We start from the raw sequence: 7325 nt of genomic DNA, 5'->3' as shown, positions 1-7325 counted from the left end.
TCTGTCTTGATGCCCTGGTGAATGTTTCTGTGAAGGGTTTCGGGGCAGGTTCAACTTCAGTGCCACCCACATCTCGCTTGGCGGTAGTCCTTCTGGAATTTCCGGTGGTATGCCTGTTTATTGCATGTGTCGTTGGGCAGTCCAATTCTTGCAAATCTTTATCTGGAAGACCAGTATGTAGCACAGGGCCCTGAGGTATGATGGGCAAATCAGTCAACTACTTACACATTTTTGTGAAGGAACCAGTTCTTTGGAATTTGGCTCTCTCCCCTGGTGATTGCAATATTAGAACGTCATTTCCAGGTCAACCCGGGGCCCTCATATCTTTGAACGACTTGGTTGCATTTTGCACTGCATCGTATGCACACACTACTACGTTATGTGGGACAGTAGCTGCTACAACACCGTAGTTCTTACCTTTAGGTTGTGATTTATTTCACCCTGGGTGGTCTAGTTCTTTCGCTCCATGGTCGGGGGGAAAGTGGTGTCATTTGACAAATTGCCACACGTTGCACTATGTAGCATTCTAACATAATTAATGTATTGTATACGTGTATGTATGCCATTAAAAGCAGTGATTTTGGGTTCGTATTCTCCAATAAAAAGTGGGGATAGCTGTGGAACTGTATACAGGCAAGTATTAAACGCCAATTATTTTTAATGGAAATGTTGAATACTGCACCTTGTGGTGCTAAAGTAAAAGCATACAGGCTGCTAGAGATGACCGGGGAGTGGGCTTTGCACGCTGCTCGTACTTGTAGTATATAGCTCGATGCTTTGCGTCGATAGGTTGTTGCTTCCCGGGAGTAGTACAATACTGGTATTGTACTACTCCCTTGTTGCTTGGAACTTACTTGGTCCTAGAGTGAAGCTTTGATCTTCTTGTGTGGTGAGGGTGAGGAATGGGTATCTGGACTCCTGGTATATTTCCATAAAGAACCTGGAATTGTAGAATCCTGAGAGTATGTCTGGCCCACTCCCCGATCATGACATTTGGTGACACTGGACTGAAGTGCTGCATGTAAAATTGTTTTTTAGATGCTGCAAAGTTTAAAAGATTGTAGCTGGGCTATTTCGGGGACGACGGGGAGCCATGTGCATGTACAAGCCGATAGGTTTCCACATGACATAATATAATTATTATTTGATGAACCAATACAACACTTTGTCTTACTACAGTAGAGTCGCGCGCCGAAGAACGTTGAGCCCAAGAAAGCCCAGCCTGAAATGCTAACTCTGAACGTCACACCCCTTAAAAATGGCGATATTGGTTTTCCGGCAGCTTTTGAGATCCATATGATCCAGTGCAGTATGACTTGCTTCTAAGAACGCGCGCGCAGCCTGTTTGCTGAAAAACGAGAACGCCCCAAGCTAACCCCTTGGAAACATCCTTCTTGGACGCTCCACTCTACTGTACTCAAAACCCTTCACAGAAGAGTCACGAGCCCAAGAACGTTGTTTCCAAGGGGCTAGCCTGGGACGTTCTTACTTTTTCAGCAATCTGGCTGCGTTCATATAATATAACGCGTTCTTAGAAAGAATCCCTACTGAATCATATGTGGCTGTGGCGTTCGTAGTTTTCCAGGCTGGACGATCTTGTGCTCCATGTCTTCAGTGCGCGACTCTACTGTATTGGAAAGAAACACAAAGGTGGAATAGCAAAAGGTGCAAAGCTAAGCTTAGCTTTAAAGCACTTGTACAGTACTACCAAGAGCCCATACCCCCCGCCCCCTCCTCCTACTCTTGATAATAGGGAGGTTTCGCTCTACGGAATTACGTATGAAAATAACGTATGAACTGCACGGAATTTTCATACGTGAAAATCAGAGCTGTTGGGTTTCGCTCTACGTGATTTCTCCACGACTGCTCAACATGCGTTGTTGCTTTGGAGACGCGTTGGCTGCATGCGCCCACCGTATGCACCATGAACCGAAACCGCGTTTTCCATGATATTTTGCACGTGGTGTACGGTGTGTGTACCTTGTGTTTCGCGCGGCTTGAATGTTGCCATGGACAAATGCGGAAAATGCGAAAATATATTTCAAAAAGTCCTACGGAGGACCCAACGTAGGAAAGAGCTTTCCTACGGAAATCCGTAGAGAGATTTACGTATGAAAGTTGCCCTCGCTCCCCGGCGCGTACGACATACGGATTTTCATACGTAATTACGTAGAGCGAAACCTCCCTAATACCAAATTATTATTTTCCGCAGATTGAGTAAATATTATTGAAGTATACAATGTATACAACATGACAAGTAGGCATAATCAGGGAGTCGTAAAAATTCTGTTACGACTCCCTGACTCGTACTGTATGTATTCCAGAAACCAGGAAATAAACAGGTATTTCAGCAGTCGACTACAAAAATTGTAGTTTTTTGTTGTTGTTGTTGCCTATAGCATAGATCTACGTAGCTAGCTACGTGTAGCAAGACCGCAAGATCAAAGACTATACCGAATACCGAATACCACAGATCTAATAGTAGTCCTAGAAAAGAAAGAACGGTGCATGTCGTGCTACGCATGATACGATCCGTACCATGCAGGCCCGGAGCCAGCTCCTGGGGCGTGGTACGGCCCCAGGTCGGCTACAATACCGGCTATTTCCGCATGCCCAATTTCAAAATCCTGGGAGGATACATCTCTACCTCTATGCATTGTCTGTTTGTTTCAGCTGCACATTTCCTCTAGCAACAGATATGTCAGCTATCACAGTAGACTCAACTGGACAGGAAGAACAGTTGAGGAGGTAGAGACTCTAGACTAGGAAGGAGTGTATGAGGATAGCTTATTACTGGTACTTCCCGCAGATAATCAAGTGCGCACTGAGCAGCCCATGATCATATGAACGCTGGAGTTGGTGAAAGCTGGTACGGCCATGGCCGCACCAGTGGCGCCGGCCCTGCCGTGATGCCATGGCCAGTAACAATCAATCAGAAAGGACGAAAAAGACAGTTCAATTGCACACTGATCACAAAAGAAGAAGCCATGATGAGTCCGTCTATGAGGAAAGCCGAGCCTCAACCACCTCCAGACCAAGATTGTCTGGGTGAGATGGATGCGTCCCCTAGGACGTCTTGAACCGCGCAGGCATAGGATAGAGGCTCTGACGAGAGAGATGCTGATCTTCGACCTCAGCCAAGCCATCACTTGTGAGTAGGGCTGCAACTTCTTCTCTGCCATGAGACTTGCGATCCTCTTCACCAAAGCATTAGCACTTCGACCTGTTCCACCAGATGTAGCGTAGACGACAGGGATGAAGGAGGCATGTTCCACCTCTCGCACACGTGCTTCATATAAGTGGCGCTTCTCCTGCTCGTGTTTGCGGTAGACAGAGACAATGGACGACGATGAATTGGAGCGAGCATAGGGGTTGAAAACCCTTACATCCAAAAATGAACGCTCAAAACGACCGCCGTACACTCCATTTGCCACCACATCCAATCGAGCTTGGTCGCCTCTCACCGCGGTGCATGGCTGAAGGTGCTCTCCACTAAGGCCAAAACGGGCTCTAGATGTGGCTCGATCTCCACTGCATGAGCGACTTTCACCAAACACTCTGCAAACACATCCCTGATCCTCTATTGTGCCGAATGCTGGGAAAGCCGCCATTGGGGCAAGACAGAGCATGGGTGACTGTGAACTGCTGCCCGCACACACACTTGGTGGGGAGATTGTTAGGCTGTCAGCCATAGCGCAGACAGAGGGCATCCCGGAACTCGGCCTCGGAGAGCGCAAAGCCAAACCGTGCCAAAGGGCGGCAGGTTAGCCAGTTGGATGCGCCCTTCTCCGCCGCAAGCTCCATGCACCGCTGCAGGTCGGGAGAGACGCTGTTGAAGACATCCTTTCGGTGCTGGTCTTCTTGTTGTCTATGAGCCTCCCGGACAGCAGGCTTGGCTATGCGAGTTTGCTCAGGAACACCTTCTAGCGACATGTCTTGTCTCCGGATCTTCATGACGAGGGCCTCTGTGATCTTCACGGAAGCACCAAACTCGGTGGTCAGCGAGGGAGGGGAGACTATCCCTAGACCTCCGTGGCGACAAGGCATTGCGAGAATTGACCGCTCCTCTGCTCCAAGTGGTGATCGACCAGTCAGAGCCGGGATGAGCTTCGTTGCAATAGTCCGCTCCAGTGGGTGAAAATACTCGTTGACACCCGGCATTGTCCTTGCTAAGAAGGACCATCTATGGCGCAGGACAGTGGTGAAGACCACGTAGGCTGCTTACGCTTGCAGTTGTGTCAGCACTCAGCAGAGTACAGTCATGTACATGCGTGAAAAGTGCGCCAAATTTGGTTGAATTCGTCATACACTATCAATCTGGGAGTCGTAAAATACCTTATTTTCGTAAAATACCTTATTTTACGACTCCCTGCTATCAATTCACTATCAATTCACTTCATACGGTACATGTATACAAGGAGTGCATTCCAAATGCATGTCATTTTGTCCCCATCGTCCTCAGTTGCACTGGCGGGCAAGGCAAAGCAGCGAAGGCTCTCTACCGCAGGGTTGCGTCCATGGTATCGGAGAAGACAGGAGAGTCTTTTTCGTCGGTGATTGCCTTTCTTCGCGTGAGGTTGGGCTTTGCCCTCGTCCGAGCAGCTGCCGCTGCCATTCGTGGTCATCGACGTCCAGCCTCTTCATCTGCCGTTGATCAGCAGCTTTGGCTGTTGTGCAGTGTGGCTTGGCGCTGTGAGACCTGGCTACAGTAACTACTTGCACCAGGGAGTACAAGTATTTGACGACTCCCTGACTTGCACCATATCCCATGTCCCCATTTTCATAACTTCCTGTGAAATATCCGTCTTTTATATTTTATTCTCTTTTTACCACTACCGGTACCATGACCATTATAGCAATAAAAACTGCTTTATGGCAGTTTTCTAAAAAAGGTTATTGTGTTCTAGTCCATGGACCCCGTCTAAAAAGTAAGAAATTAACGAAATGTGATAGCTGAAAATTAAAATTTCACACAAAACCTCACAATAATCACAACACTTGAAATGCTGCTTTCAACACTAAACTTGTACTGCACCAACAATTGCCAACATGCATGCATAGGAAAGAGGATCACGAGGGGAAAATGTCTTCTGCATGTAGCTTTTCATTCTGTGTGTGATTATTGTGAGGTTTTGTGTGAAATTTTAATTTTCAGCTATCACATTTCGTTAATTTCTTACTTTTTAGACGGGGTCCATGGACTAGAACACAATAACCTTTTTTAGAAAACTGCCATAAAGCAGTTTTTATTGCTATAATTTCTTTTGTTTTTTCTGTCACCATGTACCAATCAATGGAATGCCCTATATCAATATGTAAATGATGGCCTTCACATCATATCAATACCATATTATACGCATTGATGTGCAAGCCTTTTCTTGCAGAAAATGGCACTAGCATAATGCATGTTCTTCTGCGGGGAAACATGTGAGCAGTGGTGGTGATACTTTTTTATACGGAGGCCATTCTGTGCATGTTGCTGTTGCAGAATTTCATGAAATTGTCTTGCCTTTCAGATTTCTCCACCCTCAATCAGATTTATTTGAGAAATGTAGCCACGCGCCAGGTGCGTGTCGCAGATGTTTTTGTTGATTCTGTGTTTATAATGATTTATAGTCATGGGTTATCGTGATGAGGTCATCCAGCATCATATTGAAACTGAAATCGTAATCCTGTCGATACAACTGTTGGAAGTAGTTAAATGACTTCAAACTGTTAGTCCACGATTGTCTAAAACAACACAGCAAAGGAGGAACAATAAACATGTATTAAAATGTAAACGAATACATTGCTGAGTCCAAAACCTCGTTCCAACAACTACACTGATCCTGAGGAGAAAAGGGGCAAGGCTATGGTTGGAGGTACTGAGAGATAAACAAGGCACTCCACAATAATAAAGTCTTACACATCTTTTGGTGAGTATGAATGATATCTAGTCCTCTTTAGGACCTCTTTAGGACGAACACCAAGGGAACGATGGTATTTATTCTGTGAGCTTAACCTATTTTATAACCAGAGAACACAATTATATCTCCAATAGACATACGAATAGATTTCTTCTACAGCGAAAGATTCTTAGCCACACCGACTCATTGACTCGTCTCGTATGAAACAATTGAGTCACTAGAGAGATTCTGCAAAACGAAATGCGTACAAACTTTCGCTCTACATCATGAAGTGCGAAACTTGCAGGGAACGCGAAATGAACTGTCGTAGGAAATTTCGTGAGATCGGGTCATGGCGTACGTGCACTTGGCCCGCGCAAACTACGAAAATGTGCAGAACGCAAAGTTCGTGCAAAAATTCGCACACACTTTCGCAAGGACTGTCGCGAAACTTCGTTCGAATTTTCGTTTTGCAGAACCTCTCTACTGAACCTTTCTTTAGCAACATGACGGCAACTGAAACAGCAACAGAGAAAGTACGATCCATGTACTCCACATTCTTACAGGTACTACAAACAGATTGCAGATCGCAATTCTTGCTTTGGCGGCACGAAACTTTATTTGGGGCAGTGCAATCTCGGCGGTACTCACAAATCAAACAGCCCAGACTTGAGTAAACAAATCCAATCATACAAGTTCGAGATTTTCACGAGACTGCACCCATTGGCTTGTTTCGTATGAAACAAACAAGTTACTGAACCTCTCCACAATAGAGATTTCCCCTGATATGCGAATTTATTTTGCAAACTCGGTCAATTGGTACTTGAACCTTTCCCTCCAGATTGGGAACTGCCAACGATAGTATGCCACTGACCAGTGCCTTACTTGTAACGTACCAATGTGCAATGAATATGAGTATTTCGACAACACATCTAACATAAGCCTTACCGTCAAGAAGGTGAACTCGCGTTCTTCGCACACTGTAGACAAGGGCAAAGAGATAAAAATGGATCTAAATCCGAATAAAATCAGCACACGTTTCCGTAAATGAAAGGTGAACATAAGCAAATGAATCGAAGGAAACCGGTCAACTTAGAGATCACCTGTCATCGAGTATTCCGTAAAAGGCGGCCTCGCAGCTCGGCAGCAGAAGAGCAAAATTTAGAAAAGAGATCCTGTCAACTTTTCCATTATTAATTTCCGCCCTAAAATCAGCACACTTTTCCTGAATGAAAGAGTCAACACAAGCAGAATCAAAGGCAACTGGTCAACTCACCTGTCATTGAGTAATATTCCGCGAAAGGAGGTCTCAGCAGCGCCGAAACGAAATAAGCCAGGCCAGGAGACGAAATATCCGAAACAGTTCATGCAAGAAGCAGTTCCAAAGAAGGAAGTAAAGTTCCTCGCGCATGCACATCCGAACACGGATCCGCGGACTGC

This window comes from Sycon ciliatum, chromosome 2 (assembly GCF_964019385.1).
Source record: "Sycon ciliatum chromosome 2, ocSycCili1.1, whole genome shotgun sequence".
NCBI classification, from domain to species: domain Eukaryota; kingdom Metazoa; phylum Porifera; class Calcarea; order Leucosolenida; family Sycettidae; genus Sycon; species Sycon ciliatum.
This window is presented reverse-complemented; position numbering follows the sequence as displayed.